Below are 19,190 nucleotides of genomic sequence, written 5' to 3'. Positions count from 1 at the left end.
GCCAGAGTGAGAAGCCCCATGAAGGCCATGTTGGGGTTTGTACATTCTGTTTTCCTGCCATGGGGAGGCTTTGCAGAGTCTGAGCATGGGTGCGATATGATCTGCTCTGTATTGGGAGAGGCCCACTCTGACTGCCATCTGCAGAATATTGGGCAGGCGGCAAGACCAGGTAGGACGCTGTTGCAGGTGTCCAGGTGGGAGTCCTGGTGCTTGAACCAGACAGGTGTGTGTGGAGATGGATAGAAATGGGAGGACTTAAGGAGTGTTTTGGAGGGAGAATTTACTAAATTGCTGATGGATTAGAGGGTATGGGAAAGGAAGGAATCTAAGATTACTCTCTTGATCTTTAGCAAGAGAAACTGGGTGCATTTTCCTAGCTAGGGAAGACTGGGGAGGACTCCAGACCTGCTTGCTCTGCTTGGACCATTTCTCCAGTGTCAGGCCGCTGGAGGGAGATCATTTTCAGGGAGGCAACTCAGTGTGGCTGTGCTATGTGTCAGGCACCCAGCAGTGTGCTAGGCACATGGTTCTGGAGTTTAGCAAATGTGGGCTGTCTTTCCCTTTGCTGTGGCAGTGGGTGTTTTGTATTCTGCTTAGCTCACACAGGACCTAATGGCTGTCCTGAATTTGAACCGCCAGTCTGCCTGCAAATGGACAGTGTGTGTGAGTACATGCAATCTTAGCACCTGCCGTCAAGCTGCCTTCGTGTGGCATTTTCAGTCCTGTCTAGGAAGGTCTAAAATTGCTGGATGCACCAAATGGACCATTTATTCAGTTTCCCTACAACATGTTGGCCCAACGCCGATCCTAACACCGGGAGACTCTTCAAGCTGCTCAAGAGTCTGGTCCTGCGATTATGAGCTGTTGCTTATTCCTTATGGTTTCTTCTTTTATGAGTATATCAGACTTAAAAATGGGACCTTTTGAGTGGCAGCATTTAAAAGATTGCTTTTGGTCACTATTATTATTGTTTTAATTTATTTCTAGATAGAACAAAGGAGCAGGTTATAGACGTGATTCCAGGCCTGTATAAATGGATCCTGGTGGGCACTGATGTCAGTCCAAGGCCCAGTTCATAGATGAGCAGATGTTCCGCCCTTGCCTTTGGTTTTCTAGGTCTGGTTGTGCGTGGTACACTGACTTGGTGCTGTTTGGGAAATGGAATTATGACCTAAATCCAGGGTCAGCAATTTGGATGTCTAAACGGGCTGGGCAAAGGGGCCTGGGAAGTGGGCAGAGAGGAGAAAACTTAGAGTTTTCTTGATTTTGTTTTTGTTTTCTCACCTGTGAAAACTGAACATAGTTACTTTCTACTATAGGAAGTTCTTAAAGTACAGGAATAGTAAGAGGGAGAAAAATCCCTAGTGCTGTGGAAGCAGTAGGGAGTGGTGGAGACTGTGGCAAACGAGGGGGTCTCATATTGTCTAAAGGGGATTGTTACTGTTTTTAAAAAATCCAAAAACTCAAATTAGATGTCCACCTTTTTAAAAATGTGAAACCTCCCTGTTTAAAGATACTAGCTCACACCTTTTGGATCCTGTGAAGGTAAACAGAATATGTTTGCTGACTAGATGAGTTTGTGGGCTGCCATTTTACAGCCTGTAACTTGTGGGATCAGCTCTGTGATTAGCTGAATGTACCTTCCTTTTAATCAGATTGTTTTTCTGACTCAGCAGCACCTTCCTTGTTTATCATGATGGAGAGTGTACACCGATTTCTGCCTGTTTAAGTCTGACCTGGTTCAATCTGGGGGTGAGGAGTGGGCTGCTGGGCCAGGCCCTGTGACTCTGTGAGGGACGTGCTTGTGTAGGGAGGTAGAGTTATCAAAATTTGGGTAGAACCTACACTTTTTAAAGTTTTCATTCATGTTTCTGTGGAATTTTTAAACATATTCCCATTGTTAAAATATATATTTTTTCACCAGTTCTCTGAGAGTTTGGTAACTGATGGACATGTGACTTTTGTATGATTCGAGGGGATGGTGTCCTCTCTCGTTTGTGGGCTTTTGCACATTCGTACCTGCCTTTCTTGTTGTGACTTCTCCTCCTCCCAGAGGCCTCCAGGTCTCCCTAAAACTGGGCCCCGCGTGTGGTTTCCTGCCACCGTGGGCTGGCGTCTGGCATTTCGCTCTGAAGAGTGCACCCTCGCTGTCCTCTGCTCCTCAGGGGACTGTCGGGATTAAGTTCACCACGTCTTTCCAAAGCCTAGCAGTTTCCTGACACATGTTAGAGACAGTGAATAAAGGTTGAATGATTTGGGGTTAGTTACTGACAGGCTAATACAGGAAAGAAGTTCCATCAAAACCCTAGCATTTCATGATTCTGTGAGTAATCAGCTGAGGCTCTGGGTTTGATTGAAAACATCAGCCCCGACCTTTCAGCCACTCATTTTATTATCATTATGGTTACATGTCAAAGGTTCTTCTCTTTGCTTTATAGCAAAGAATCTCCTTTAATTCCCTATCATTACACCTTTATTCCTGGTCCTAGACATCAGCAAGATGAATTATGAGAGATGCCAGCATAGCACTTCCAAATCTATATTTTATGCACTCAATTTCTGAGGATGGTTAGAGCAAAGATTTTTTCCCCCTTTCTTTTCCAAAACTGTGAGCTTGCTGTGAGTTTATTCCCAGAAGATATCTGGATGTTTTTTGGGCAGCTTAACACATACATTGAACTTAGATTAGGAACTGTTAAGGCTCGCAGACCAGGAATTTAAGAAGTCTTGACCAGCACAGGAGATCGTCCTTTTGCTAAGTGTGCTTGGAAAAGACTTGTGCTTGTAGATGGTGTCCAAGTGGGTAGAATTCAGTGCAGGGCCGTGAGTATATTTCATTTGTTTTGTTAACTGAATGCCACAGATATTTGGTACTTTTTAGAAGGATAATAGGGAAAGTCACACTGTTGGATTCGGCATCCCATGTGAATTAGCAGCTGGCAATTGGCACCCGTCCTGTGGATGTACCGTGAACATAGAATGGAAGCGTCCCCACTTCCAGCTGTTGGCATCTTTGTGTTTTGCATGAATGGCGACGTCCATCCATTTCACTGCAGTTGATCATTAGTAATCTTTATGGCCACTTTATTCTTCTACTGTGAGGACAAGGAGAATATCATTTCAGTCTTTTCAGAATCAGCTTGCATCTGTGTCCAAAACGAATGGTGCCCATTGCCATGCAGTAAATGGCGAGAGGAAAAAGAAAGGAAGCTGTGAAGGTACAGTTATACATTAACCACCAATATGATTCACAAAGTGTAAGGTTAGTAGGCATGGTTTTAAATTGGATTTATATCCAAATAAATTGTCTTTTAAATTTCTGCACCTTTCAGCTCAGAGTAGCTCTTCTGTCAGAGGCCAGCTATAGCTTATGAAGAAGCTTCTGCTGTTTCACATTTAGCAACTTAGACTTAACATTTTTTTGAATTTTAGGGATTTTGGAAGTAATCTAATTCAGATTTGCCTCAATCTCTACTATTAGCAGAGAATTTTTTGTTCTAAGGGCCGTTCTGTGCACTGTAGGATGTTTAGCAGAAGCATCCCTGGCCTCCACCCACTAGATCTCTGTGGTACTTCCCCCCACTCAGTTGTGACAACACAAATGTCTTCAGACGTTTCCAAACATCCCCTGAGAGGGGGCAGAGAGCGCAGAATCGCCCCTGGGTGAGAACCACTGATCTAATTCAGCCTGTTTGTAGATGACAAATCAGAGGTCCACTTGTATTATGCAAACTGCCCAAGGGCAAAAGTCATTATGTCAGAATATGAATTAAAAAACAAGCGATCTTGGGGCCCGCCTGGTGGTTAAGTTTGTGCGCTCCGCTTTGGTGGCCCAGGATTTGTGGGTTCAGATCCTGGGTGTGGACCTATACACCGCTCATCAAGCCTTGCTGTGGTGGCATCTCACATACAAAATAGAGGAAGATTGGCTCAGATGTTAGCTCAGGGCCAGTGTTTCTCATCAAAAACCAAAACAAATGATCTAACGTGAAGGAAATTCTTATCAATTCAAAACTCATTTTCCTCTTGTTGTAAAAAACATAGTTCTTATGGTAGTTTTATGCTTGTAAATGATCTCTGTTGATTCTTTCTTGCCATGACCAGCCAAATACAACTGCCAGTAATGTTAATCAAACTTTGGCAAAGACATAGATTATTAACAGTACTTTGAAAGCTAAAATAAGTTGTAAAGCAGTTGAAATTTTACCACATTGATAAGTAAGGCAAATTTATAAAATTACTTGGTTTTGAGCTCTATGCTCTTTACCCAACTCATAAATTTCTACTGATAATGAGGATAAAAAAATCTTGTCACATATATTCCTAATCCAAATCCCATATTGCAGAGATGCCAAAACGAAAGCCCGGAGAAGACCTGAGTAATGGCAGAGCTGACCCTGGGCCAGGTGGCTTTCAATTGCAGCCTGTTAATCTTTGTTTTCATAGCTAAGTTTTGCAGTAGAGTTGTGTTCAATAGCTTGGTGAATTTTGTAGAATAATAATTAATCTTTGTGTACTTGCACAGTTGGGAATTGTGAAGCCAGTAATATAAATATTTGCTGAGTAAGAGTATATTCATTTATCCCATAAGTGTTTATTTAGTGCTACTTTGGCCAAGATGTGCTAAGCTGTGGGCTGTAAGAGACATGAGAAGGAGCCAAACAGACACTGAGGCATTGGTCTTGCCCCCAGAAAACTCACAACCAGGGACACAAATTCAAATTTCAGGCCTCTCTGTATTACATTAGAAAAGATGCACTGGTTTATTCCTGTATTTGTTCATTTAACAGCATTTTTGAGTACCTGTTGCATGCAGTGGCACTGGGCACTCTCTCCTTTTTGCCTAGGAAAACCCCAGAATAAAGCTAGGAGGAGATGGTGCATGCTAGTGAGTGGACCCTCAGACTGTACAAGAGAGGTGTGAAAAGTATCAGTGCCTGTGCTGACGAGGGAGTGACCGTGCTGTCTCAAAGTTAGTGAGAGTGAGAATATCTTTGTCAAGTCCATAATTGACAAGCATCGTTATGGTGCTCCACAGATGGTACGTAGAAGCTGATTATGGAAGGTCACACTGTGGCAGGGCTGAGTTCCCTTCACACCAGTCCTAGTTGCCGGCAGCCAGATCATAGAGCACTCCCTTCAGGGACCATGTGTCACAGGTGGAAGAAAAAGTCCAAGGTTTTAATCAGCCCCTTGGAGGGGTGGGTGATGTCTTCAGGGTTGTCGTATTTCTGTATTGTTTATGTGGTCACTGTTGGCATATGGCACAAAAGAAGAAAGCGTTCACTTTTTGGAAATGGAAAAATCTCTGTCCTCATCTTTGAATGTTCTCACTGAGTGTTATATCACAAATGAAGACAATAAATTCGCCAATATGTATGCCCTTCTGTATGAGTGTAAAAAAATTTTCCCCAGGCTAAGTCAGTAAAAATGTCAGTCAAAACCAAAAATAAAAAGAAATGGTTTATAGGACGCCTGCGACATGGCGGGGTGAGCTCACCTGGGACTCTCTCCCCTCCAAACTACAACCAAAAGGAACAACTGAATTTCAACCAAAAATTATAATAACAAAGAGATTGTCAGAGACCCACAGCAGCCAAACAGTGGAGGGCGGAGAGGCTGGAGCCGCCCTTGGAGGAGCTGGAACAGGGTAAGAGAGATCTTTGCTTCCTCCCCTAGAGACTGGGATGGCTGCCGCCGGTGAGGGAAGGAGTGGGGGAGGGGCTGCGCATCTGCTGGATTGTCCGGGACTCCCACCACCCGTGCAGCAGAAACCCTCTAACCGGGGAAAGCTTTCACATGGGGGGACCCCATCAAGCCAGGGCCCTGGGAAACCAGAAAGCGAGAGCTGATCAGAATCCAGGTCTGTGCACTCGAGAAAGTGCCCCTCCTCCTCCAAACTGGTGCTGCACACCGCCATCGTGGCTGAGGGTGGAGGGCTCAGAATGCGCGGCTCTCTACCCCCACCTAGTGGCAACAGGCTGTTACTCCAAATGAATAATGCCAGCATGTGCAAAAACTGCTCCTCTACCATCCAGCAATTTATAAAAGCTCCAGACCAAAAGGAAAAGAATAAAAACACAGAATTAAGTCCCGAGGACTTGGAAATAGGTAAACTAAGTGAAAATGAGTTCAGAGTAGCTATCATCAAAAAACTCAATGAGATAAAGGGAAATATAGAGAAACAAGTCGACGAGTTCTGGAGTTACTTCACAAAAGAGATTGCAACTATAAAGAAGATTCAATCAGAAATACTAGAGATGAAAAGTACAATGGATCAGATAACACAGAATATGGATTCCCTGAATGCACGTGTAGACACGATAGAGGAGGAAATTAGCATAATTGAAGATAGACAGGCTGAATGGCTCCAGACAGAGGGAGAAAGAGAAACAAGAATTAAAAAAATGAAGAAAATCTCGGAGAAATAGCAAACTCAATGAGGAAATGCAATTTAAGAATTATCGAAATCCCTGAGGGCATGGAAAAGGAAAATGGAGCAGAAAGTGTGCTCAAAGAAATAATAGAAGAAAATTTCCCAAATCTAGGGATTGAGGGAGAAATGTGTGTGGAGGAAGCTTTCAGATCTCCTAGATTTGTCAATGTAAAAAGACCTACCGCAAGGCATATAGTAGTACAAATGGCAAAAATGAAAGACAAAGAAAGAATACTCAGGGCAGCAGGACAAGAAGATAACCTACAAAGGAACCTCTATCAGACTTTCAGTGGATTTCTCTGCAGAAACTTTACAAGCTAGGAGAGATTGGAGTGACATATTCAAAACTTTAAAGGATAATAATCTTCAGCCAAGAATACTCTGTGCAGCAAAAATATCCTTCAGATAGGAGTGAGAAATTAAATCTTTTCCAGACAAACAAAAGCTAAGGGTCTTTGTAGCCAAAAGACCTCCACTGCAAGAAATCCTCAAGAAGGCTCTCATACCTGAAAAAAGAAAAAAAGGGAGAAAGGGGTCACAAAACACAGAGCAGGGAGACAAATAAATAGAATCTGAATAGGATAGCAAATATTCAAGTATAGCATTAGGATAAAGGAAAGGAAACCACCAAAGCAAAGATGATCTTATCACTCTAACCACAAATTCACAACACGAGTTGGAATAAGACATGAAAATAATAATTTAGGAGAGGAAGAGGAAAGGGACCGAATCAGTCTAGGCTAAGGAAGTAAGAGGCCACCAGAAAATGGACTGTATTACACACGAGATTATGAATACAAACTTCAGGGTAGCCACTAAACTAAAAAACAGAACAGAGACACAAAACATGAATAAGGAAAAATCTAAGAAACCCAGCATAAGAAATTGCAGAAGTCAATGGGAAGGCTAAAACACACAGGATGAGAAACAAAGGTAACGCAGGAAAACCAGAAAATGAGCGACAGAATAACAGCATTAAGCCCTCATGCATCAATAATCACCCTCAATGTGAATGGATTGAACTCTCCAATATAAAGACACAGAGTGTAAAAATGGATTAAAGAACAAGATCCAACAATTTGTTGCCTCCAGGAAACACACCTCAGCCCCAAGGACAAACACAGGCTCAGGGTGAAGTGGTGGAAGACAATACTCCAAGCTAATAGCAAACAAAAGAAAGCAGGTGTCAAAATACTTATATCAGATAAAACAGACTTCAAGATAAGGCAGATAAAGAGAGACATAGAGGGCCAATATACAATGATCAAAGGGACACTTCATCAAGAAGAAGTAACGTTTATAAATATCTATGCACCCAACACAGGAGCACCAAAGTTCATAAAGCAACTATTAACAAACCTAAAAGAAGATATAAAAAATAACACAATAACAGTAGGGGACCTCAGCACCCCACTCACATCAATGGACAGATCGAGACAGAAAATCAACAAGGAAACAGTGGACCTAATGAAAAGCTAAAACAATTGGACTTAATAGACATATATAGAACACGTCATCCAAAAACAGCAGAAGACATGTTCTTCTCAAGTGCGCATGGAACATTCTCAAGGATAGACTGTATGTTCGGAAACAAGGCAAGCCTCTACAAATTTTAAAAAATTGAAATATTAATAAGCATCACCTCCGATCATAATGCTATAAAGGTAGAAATTAATTACAAGAAGAAAGCTGAGAAAGGCACAAAGATGTGGAGACTAAACAATATGCTATTGAACAAGCAATGGATCATTGAAAAAATTAAAGAAGAAATCAAAAAATACCTGGAGACAAATGAAAATGATAACATGCCATATCAACTCGTGGGATACAGCAAAAGCTGTATTAAGAGGAAAATTCATTGCAATACAGACACATCTTAACAAACAAGAAAAATCCCAAATAAGCAATCTTAAACTACACGTAACTGAATTTGAGAAAGAAGAAAAAACAAAGCCCAAAGTCAGCAGAAGGAGAGAAATAATAAAAACCAGAGCAGAAATAAATGCTATTGAAACAAAAAAGGCAGTAGAAAGGATCAATGAAACAAAGAGCTGGTTCTTTGAGAAGATAAATAAAATTGACAAACCCCTAGTCAGACTTACAAAGAAAAAAAGGGAGAAAGCTCAAATAAGCAAAATCGGAAATGAAAGAGAAGAAATAACAACAGATCCTGCAGAAATACAACGGATTATAAGAGAATACTACAAAAAACTGTATGTGAACAAAATGGATAACCTAGAGTAAATGGATAAGTTCTTGGACTCCTACAGTCTCCCAAAGCTCAGTCAAGAAGAAGCAGACAATTTGAACAGACCAATCACAAGTAGAAAGATTAAAGCAGCCATCAAAAGCATCCCAAAGAATAAAACTCCAGGGCCAGATGGCTGTCCTTGGGAATTCTACCAAACTTTCAGAGAGGACTTAATACCTATCCTTTTCAAGCTATTCCAAAAAAATTAGGGAGGATGGAACACTTCCTAACACATTCAGTGAGGCCAACATCATGCTGATACCAAAGCCTGACAAGGACAGCATGAAAAAAGAGAACTACAGGCCAATATCACTGATGAACATAGATCCAAAAATTCTAAACAAAATTTTAGCAACCCGAATTCAGCAATTCATCAGAAGGATCATACATCATGATCAGGTGGGATTCATACCAGGGACACAGGGATGGTTCAACATCCACAAATCAATCAACGTGATACACCACATCAACAAACTGAGGAATAAAAACCACGTGATCATCTCAATGGATGCAGAGAAAGCATTTGACAAGCTCCAACAGCCATTTATGATAAAAACTCTGAACAAAATGGGGATAGAAGGGAACTACCTCAACATAATAAAGGCCATATATGACAAACCCACAGCTAACATCATACTCAATGAGGAAAAACTGAATGCCATCCCCCTGAAAACAGGAACGAGACAAGGATGCCCTTTATCACCACTTTTATTTAACATAGTACTGTAGGTCTTGGCCAGAGCAATCAGGCAAGAAAAAGGAATAAAAGGAATCCAAATAGGGAGGGAAGAAGTGAAACTCTCACTGTTTGCAGACAACATGATCTTATATATAGAAAACCCCAAGGAATCCATTGGAATACTTTTGGAAGTAATCAACAACTACAGCGAAGTTGCAGGGTATAAAGTCAATTTACATAAATCAGTAGCATTTCTATATTCTAATAACGAACTAACAGAAAAAGAACTCAAGAACACAATACCATTCACAATTGCAACAAAAAGAATAAAATACCTCACCATGAATTTAACTAAGGAAGTGAAAGACCTATACAAGGAAATTACAAGACTTTTCTGAAAGAAATGGATGACGACATAAGAGATGGAAAGACATCCCATGTACATGGATTGGAAGAATAAACATGGTTAAAATGTTCATTCTACCTAAAGCAGTCTACAGATTTGGTGCCATCCCAATCAGAATCCCAATGACATTCTTTACAGAATTAGAACAAAGAATCCTAAAATCCATATGGGGCAGCAAAAGACCCCGAATTGCTAAAGCAATCCTGAGAAAGAAGAACAAAGCTGGAGGCATCACAATCCCTGACTTCAAAACATACCACAAAGCTACAGTAATCAAAACAGCATGGTACTGGTACAAAAACAGGTGCACAGATCAATGGAACAGAATTGAAAGCCCAGAAATAAAACCACACATCTATGGACAGCTTATTCTCAACAAAGGAGCTGAGGGCATACAATGGAGAAAAGAAAGTCTTTTCAACAAATGGTGCTGGGAAAACTGGAAAGCCACATGTAAAAGAATGAAAATTGACCATTCTTTCTCACATTCACCAAAATAAACTCAAAATGGATCAAAGACCTAAAGGTGAGACCTAAAACCATAAGGCTTCTAGAAGACAATGTAGGCAATGCACTCTTTGACATCAGTATTTAAAGGATCTTTTCAGACACCATGTCTTCTCAGACAAGGGAAACAATAGAAAGAATAAACAAATGGGACTTCATCAGACTAAAGAGCTTCTTCAAGGCAAATGAAAACAGGATTGAAACAAAAACACAATGCACTAACTGGGAAAAAATATTTGCAAGTCATACATCTGACAAAGGCTTAATATCCGTAATATATAAAGAACTCAACAACAAAATATCAAACAACCCAATGGAAAAATGGGCTGGAGGCATGAACAGACATTCCTCCAAAGAAGATAAACGGATGTCCAATAGGCACATGAAAAGATGCTCATCATCGCTGATCATCAGGGAAATGCAAATCAAAACTACACTAATATATCACCTTACACCCATTAGAATGACAAAAATATCTAAAACTAATAGTAACAAATGTTGGAGAGGTTGTAGAGATAAAGGAACCCTCATACACTGTTGGTGGGAATGCAAACTTGTGCAGCCGCTATGGAAAACAATATGGAGATTCCTCAAAAAATTAAACATAGAACTACCATACTACCCAGCTATCCCACTACTGGGTATCTATCCAGAGAGCTTGAAGTCAGCAATTCCAGAAGTCCCATGCACCCCAATGTTCATTGCAGCATTATTTACAATAGCCAAGATGTGGAAGCAGCCTAAGTGCCCATCAACAGATGATTGGATAAAGAATATGTGGTGCATATATATACATACACACACACACACACACAATGGAATACTACTCAGCCATAAAAAAGAACAAAATTGTCTCATTTGCAACAACATGGATGGACCTTGATGGAACTACGTTAAGTGAAATATGCCAGATAGAGAAAGACAATCTCTGTATGACTCCACTCGTATGAGGAATTTAAAAATGTAGACAAACAGGACAGATTAGTGGCTACCAGGGGAAAGGTGGGGTAGGGGGTGGGCACAAAGGGTGAGGGGTGCACCTACAACACGACTGACAAGCAATAATGTACAACTGAAATTTCACAAGATTGTAACCTATCATTAACTCAATAAAAATTAAACAAACGAGCAAACAAACAAAGGAACAACTCTAAGAAATATGACAGCATGTCAAAAGGAGAGAAGAGCTAGCATGCAAGGGCTCCCATTGGCCAAACCTAGGAAAGTTTAAGCAAAAAAATGTATAATGACAGTAATGAATTATTAGTCATATAGTAAAATAAGAATCTATAAATCCATACTGAGACAAACAGATAAATGAGTAGAAAGTTGATGAGGAATGTGACCTTTATATAACTTTAAAGTACCTCCTCCCAAATACTTATTAAAGTCTGAAAGAATACTTTAGAGTGGAGGAGCCTAGCAGATATCACCTTAATCAAATTAATGAAGTAAACAAAATCAGTCATGTGGAAAATCAAAATCTGATAGCCTTCAGTGAGAAGAACAGCATCGTTTCTGTGAAATCTCTGCCAAAGACGCATAGCCCCAGTGTAACAATGAGGAAACATCAGACAAACCAAAATCGAGGGACATTCTACAAGATAACTGGCTTTTTCACTTCACAAGGCCATAAAAGCCAAAGAAAAACGGAAAGACTGTTCCAGAGACCAAAGAGATGTGCCGACTAAATGCAACACACGATTCTGAATAGGATCCTTTTGTTTCAGAATTCACTGTTGGAACAATTAGTGAAACTTGAAAGGGAACCGAGGACTGGGGGTAGTATTGTGTCACTGTCAGTTCCCCGATGTGCAGACTGTGGTTATGAAGGACGTCCTCGGTTGTCAGGGATCCACATGACCGGATTTGGAGGAGATGGGGCATCTACTTCACAATTTACTCTCAAGTGACTCAGAACACAAAATATTTTTTTTAACTTCACTTCCAACTTTTCTGGAAGTTTGAGATTGCTTCTAAATACAAAACATCAAATGTAACAGTCCATTCTCATTCTTTAACATAATTTAACACCTGGTGGGGACACTATAGAATTGGAAATTAGAGAAGCCTAATAAGGAGAAGTTGTATGGTGGTCTCTGTTCATCTGGGACAGAAGCACCCATGCTGGCAGCTGTGGATGTTACCGTGATCGGGCTGGTCCTTGTTGGTCCTGACCACATGAGCACCAGCCCCTTTATTTCATTCTACCTAAAAGATTAAGTCTAAATTAAATAATAGTGTACCTATTGTTCCCAAGGAGAGGAAGAAGTTAGGGATGGAACGTGTCAGGGAGCCTTTGTGTGCTACTGCATTAGCAGAAAGGGAATACTTCATTTATTCATTCCACAAACATTTATTGACTGCCTACTATGTCCAGGCATTGGGAATATAGTAATGACTGAAATAATCAGAGACTCTTTCCTGGTGCTTGCATATGCTCTAGTTTGGGGCTGTGGGAGGCAGAGGGAAAGAGAATAAACAAATAAGTAAATATGTAACCTGTCACGTAGTGATAAGAACAATGGACAGCAATGCGCAGGCTGAGGAGGACAGGGGTGATTGAGGGCTGGGTTCCTGTTTTATATAAGGTGGTCAAGAATGGTCTTTCTACAAACACCAGATGATTTCACTCCTATGTGGAATATAAACAAACACATGGACGAAGAAAACAGTTCAGTGGTTACCAGGGGAGGGGGGGTGGGGCACAGGAGGTGAAGGGGAGCACTTATGTGGTGACAGTCAAGAAATAATGTACAACTGAAATCTCACATTGATGTAAACTAATATGAACTCAATAAAAAAATAGTCTTTAAAAAAAGAAATAGTTTATAAATTATTTTGAGAGATGATTTAATTCACTCACCTTCTTTAAATTATTCTGATTTTTACTTAACCCACTTGGAAGTTTCTATAATGAAGATTCCTATGGTTAAATAAATGCACAGGTCCCTTTTTATCCCTCCTTAAGATTACCCTTTCTCACGGGCAATGAGAATCTTTCTTTTGGAACTAACAATGAGAAAACCTAGTTTTAAAGAGGGGATGGGAAATTGAAACTTTTATTTTTGTTTTGTTCTCACAGTTTGAACTTCCTCCCACCCCCTGCCAGGCATAAAATAAAAGCTTGACTTTAAGAGAGGGGAAGGGCCTTGGGAAAGGACTACAGGGGTGAAAGGCACGTATGTATGGTGATGGATCAAACTAGACTGTTGATGGTGAATATAACGCAGGCTGTACAAGAACTGACATGTAATGATGTACACCTGAAACTTGCGCAGTGCTATAAGCTAGTATGACCTCAATAAAATAATTTCTTAAAAAAGCTTAAGTGAATAACCTGTCACTCACATACATTTTTCGCTTGTTTGTTGTACCAAAGTGGAATAATGTTTATGGATCAGGGGTTTCAACTTTATCAACCCTTTGATAACATAAATTTGTAACATCCTCCTTAGTTTCCTGAAATGAAATTAATAGGTAAATAACTTACCTATACTTACTTTTAAAAAGTTAGTATAATGTCCATATATAATAAAAGGGGAGAAATAAATGGCAAATAATTTATATAAAATGGTATGTGTTTCAAAATGTTTGGACTTCATTAAGCCTGAATAGAAATGAAGTAGTTGGATGCTGTACCTCTGTGTAGGTTCTCTGTGACAGTCACTGACGCCGTGCTGGCAGGATCCTGTCAGGGGAGCGGAGTCTCTGAGCAGCCTGCACTCAATGAGATCTTCTGAAATGGTGAGCAGTATTTGCTAAAATTCCACATGAAACAAAGTAAAACTTTTCCTCAATTTACAGAGTTGCATTCTTGGGAAAGACAGGAAATATTAAAACCATGTAAAAATATGTCCCATAGGGCTGGCCTGCGGCCGAGTGGTTGAGTCCGTGCTCTCGGTTTCCCCAGTTTGCATCCTGGGCACTGACCTAGCAGCACTCATCAAGCCATGCTGAGGTGGCGTTCCACACAGCACAACCAGAGGTGCTCACAACTAGAATATACAACTATGTACCGGGGGGCTTTGGGGAGAAGAATAAAAAAAAAAAAGAAGATTGGCAACAGTTGTTAGCTCAGGTGCCAATGTTTAAAAAAAAGTCTCAATTATACGTAAAATGAAGTTATGCTCAAAGTTTAGAGAAGCATAAATAGGTTTTTCACATGGCTATCAACCGAGGCTAACTCTTGCCTTTAAAAAGTGAGAGCTGTTGCAGTACCCTATACCCTTAAAAATAAAAAAGGAATTGATCAAGAAAATTAGTTTAGTATGTGGGGCTTACTCCTGTGTGGTTTGGCTGTAATGTAAGAGTCCTTGTATGCAAACTCTTTCTCCTCCTCATCTGTGCTTTATCTGCATTAGAAGCTGGCCTCTTGCTCAGCCCAGGCGTTGCCCTGGGTGCAGGTAGAGGTTTGGGGTGAGAGTAGGAGTGGGATTGGATTCCAGTACATTTTTACAGCTTGAATATGATGTAAGAAGCAAGAGGGACTCAAATTTCCACGAAGGAATATTTTAATGGTGTTTGACAACTAGTCAAAGTTCAGAGAATGAAATATAATACATAAAACAAATAGGTAGTGATGTCTATAAATGGTGCTTGTAAGGACTCAAAGGTAATACATGCCATGTACTGATATCTTACACCCAAACCCCTCCACAGTCGCACTTGCATATGACAATTTTGGGTTTATTGCTGATTGGGTGACCGTGACTGTCCATGAGAGACATAAAGGCATCTTCCACTGCAGCTCAGGTGCTTGCCACCGCACATGGAGAATCAGATACAATGCAAGATTGTGTTTAAAGGTGGGGCATGTGGCCTTAGGAGGTCTTTTTCTGATGATGCAGACGAGGTGGGAGTAGCCTAATGTGGGTAACTTAAAATTGTGTCCTGGTCCAAAGGTGCAGGTGGAGGGCACGTTGTGAGTCTTAGCTTTTGACACTCAACCCTGAGGATGGGGAAAACCTGGGAGTCTAAGGGGGGTGGCTTGGTGGGTTTGGCCGTTGGCCCTGTCTGCGCTGAGGATGAGCCAAGAGCCCTGTGCCTCTCGGAGCCTGCTGTGGATTACGGTCCTTAGGAGAGAACTGTATGTTGGTTTTGGGGGTGAGCATTAAGCCATTTTCTTGATTATTGCCTGTATGTGCAGAGCTTTTGGTAAGCTTCCCAAGTAGTTTACAAAAATCAGACCCACAGATTTTTAGTCATTCTTCTTTGATGTCATCTCTGGCCTTTCTGTCACTTTGTTGTTTCTTGTCTTGTTTCACTCTGTGTCTGTGGGCTAAGTGTAGAGACCCCTGGGCAAAATGCAGTCAATGATTTACCGACTAATAGGGATTTGCACCTAAAGCAGATGTAAAGGAAGCAGAGAGGACTGGCGCGTTAAATTGTTTAAGGCTCGCTCTTGGAGTTTTGGAAGGCTCATTGACAGTCGAATTTTAGGTAGACTCAATTAATGGAGGAACTTTTCAAGGTCGTGATGCAGAGCATCCTAACTTAGGGGGGTTTCGCCCACATTTCCATTTAGCACTCTATGAGGTGAGTTTTCAAGTTCATTTGGTATTTCTATGGTACTTTATACTTTTAGAACACATGCATATGGATTTCAGTTACTACTTTTTCTAAACATGTGCTGACATTGCTACACAGTGATTTCTGAAGGTCAGAGTTATTAGTGGTAGTTATCTCTTAGCCAGAGTGTTTAAGATACCTGTCTTTGTTTTTATTTAAAAATTTTCAATTGAACAAAAACATCGTGTTTTTCAGGTCATCAACTACTCAGAATTTCTGTAATAGAAGAAATGGTTTTGCAAGGGAACTAAAATGATTAGTATTCTGAATATTTCATGTATCATATAAAGAAAATTTCTTTGAAAGGTCTTCTTAAGTTCAGCTGAATAAAATTTACTGTGTTACTTCTGCACTAGCTATATTACCCAAAAGAGTTGGAGTCTGTTGTTTTCTTAGGCATCAGAACAGTGGGCCATCCGCATCCGTGGGTCCAGTGGTCTGAGAACTGAAAGGCTGGTGATGGCTGCCTCTGTCCTGAATGTGTACAGACTGTATTTCTTGTCATTATTCCCTAAACAGTACAGTATGACAAGTCTTCACATAGCATTTACCTTGTATTAGGTATTATAAGTAACCTAGAGATGATTTCAAGTGTACGGGAGGATGTGTGTAGATTATGTGCAGATACTACACCATTTTATGTAAGGGTCTTGAGCATCTGTGGATTTTATTATGGAGGGGGGTCCTGGAACCAATCCCCCAGGATACTGAGGGACAACTGTGTAGTGAAACTTGACATTTTGCTGGCTTTTGAGAAGATGGTAACTGCTGAGTTTTCTTTGCTAAATTATGTCCAGTCATTTGAGATGAAAATGAATTGGAAATAAATGGTTATGGCTGACAATTAACATGCAGTAAAAAGCACCTTAAGGGGCCGGCCCCATGGCCCAGTGGTTAAGTTTGTGCGCTCTGCTTTGGCGGCCCAGGGTTTCCCTGGTTCGAATCCTGGGCGCGGACATGGCATCACTCATCAAGCCATGCTGAGGCGGCATCCCACATGCTACAACTAGAAGGACCCACAACTGAAAATACACAATTATGTATTGGGGGGCTTTGGGAGAAAAAGGAAAAATAAAATCTAAAAAAAAAACCCCAAAAAACAAAAACACCTTAAGAACAAAGCCACTTACACGGTTAGGTGGGACTGTTGCCTTTTTCTTTTCAAACATTTGACTAAGTGTAATTAAAATATAAAGAGGTTTCATGTGACCTTATTTAGATCTAGCCAGATTAAAAACAAATAGGAAAAGTAAGTTAGAAACCAGTTTGAAGTGAAGATCTAGCCCCTATCTGTGCTGAAATATATCTTCCAACCTACAAGGAAGTTTTTAGGGCTTCTGAACACACCGGAATGTTCTTTAGGGTTCCTCAAGGAAGGCTCCCAGGGTCAGGAGCACCAGTGTCTGCAGTGCTGGGCGGGAAATGTGAGGAGGTGAAGCAGCCTGGGTTTAAGATGGAGGGAGCCATGACTTGTGGTGCACCAGCACCCATCTGCAGGGCCTGTGTGATGGATGGGTGCCTTCATCCATCGGGAGTCTGAGTCCTTTGTTGCCGGGCCTAATGTCTTTTTCCTCCCAGTCGAAGTCAGAAATCCAATTATTTAAAATGTGTGTCTAATTTCCTGGGTTTTAGATAATGTGAGGCAGAAACAAAACATCTGCAGGCTGAACTGGGTCCAGATTGCCAGTCTGAGACTTCTGGCATAAGCACCAAGAGCAGGGAGGCAGGGATGTAGGGGAGAGAAAGGGCTGTTTCAGCGAGTTCAGAGCACCTTCTGTTTTCTTCCCTGTGCGATGTATGACAAATTGATAGAGGGCTCACTTCCACGAAGAAGCCCTAAATGTGACGTGACGCCCAGGTAGTCCTGGTCTTCATTGTCGGCATTCTCAAAGGCAATGGCGCTCCCTTCAGCCCTGCTTGCAGGATATGAAGACTGGCCCCTGCCGGGGTTGAGGGGAAGGTGCCCAGCACCCTACTGTGCGCTCTGGTCTTACCCTTTCTCTGTCCGCCCACAGCAGAGTCTTCTCTCCCGTCTCTGTCCTCTGAACTCTGAACAAGAAGAGGTTCCCAGATTTGGGGCAGTATATGCCAATAAAACTACATGTGAGCTTACAGACAGTTGCCAACTTTTTATTTTCCACGAACCAGACAAAACCCAAACCAGCTACCATATGTAACCTCTTCTTAAGAAAATCGCCTTAACAACAAAAATGTAGTGGGAATTCATCTCAGGACAATGGATTTTCATTCCAAGAAAGGACAGGTGACAGTCTTTAGGAAACAGGCACAGCAGAAGGGAGGCAGTTACTATGAAACTTCTCAGATGGGAAAAGTTTTGATAGAATTTTTAAAAGATTTTTGTGATCCCACACCGTGATATCATTGTTTCATGTCAGGTCTTGGTGTCTTGGCTCATCTGAGTTTCCTCTTAGTTGAGTTGGTTTTTCTGCTCATGCTTTATAAGCATTTTTGGCTTAGTTTCTCAGGATTCCTAAACGTCCATTTGTACGCTTCAAATGTTTACATCTCTGATCAAGTAAACAAATGTTCGCCACTGCCCCTGGTTCTGGCTCCTTGCTCAGCCTCCTACCGCTGTGCGAACTTATTTAATGTGCTGCAGCTTCCTCTGCTGAAAATGGCGATGACAACAGGGTAGTTGTGAAGATGAAATGATTTTCTAAGCATAAAACATTTAGAAGTAGTTGTAGGTCACTTTGTTCAGTACTGTCTGAAACTGTCAGCTGCTGTAAACACTTGTGTACTTTAATGTTGCCCCCAATGGGCGGTATGTTTAGTTACACACTACAGGATTATGTGCTTATTCCCTCAAAGAATAAGTAAATATCTGCTGAGAAACACTTTCTTTTCCTGGGGAGGCTCGCTGTTGGCCTTTGCCTTTCAGCCGCAGCGGTGGTCCCACCCTTGATCACAGGAGGCTGCCTTGTTAGTTGCTGCAGCATGTGCACAAATCCACACCCTCCTGAACTTTGTTTTAGAGAACAACGTAGACTCTTCTGAGTGGGACAAGAGGCACCAGTAGGGGCCGACCAGGTGGGTGGTGGCAGATGAGGTACCTGGGTGTCCGGCTGCAGAAGGGGCTGCTCCAGTCCCCCGGTGCGTGGCACCTTGCACTCAGGGCTGGCCGGGTGTGCAGCGTAGCTCCCGCCGAGGCATCCTCCAGCATCCTGCAGCCAAGGATCCTCCCGGGGATCTCGGCAGGCCACACCGTCTGCGCAAGGGGCTGCCCAAGGCTTTGTCTTACTGCCCACGCAGTGCACTGTAATCTTTTACAAATTGTGGGAATTCTTTTCATTATTGTGAAAAGACTTGTGTAATCTTA

This window comes from Equus caballus, chromosome 8 (assembly GCF_041296265.1).
Source record: "Equus caballus isolate H_3958 breed thoroughbred chromosome 8, TB-T2T, whole genome shotgun sequence".
In the NCBI taxonomy this organism is placed as follows: Eukaryota; Metazoa; Chordata; class Mammalia; order Perissodactyla; family Equidae; genus Equus; species Equus caballus.
Note: the sequence above shows the minus strand (reverse complement) of the source record.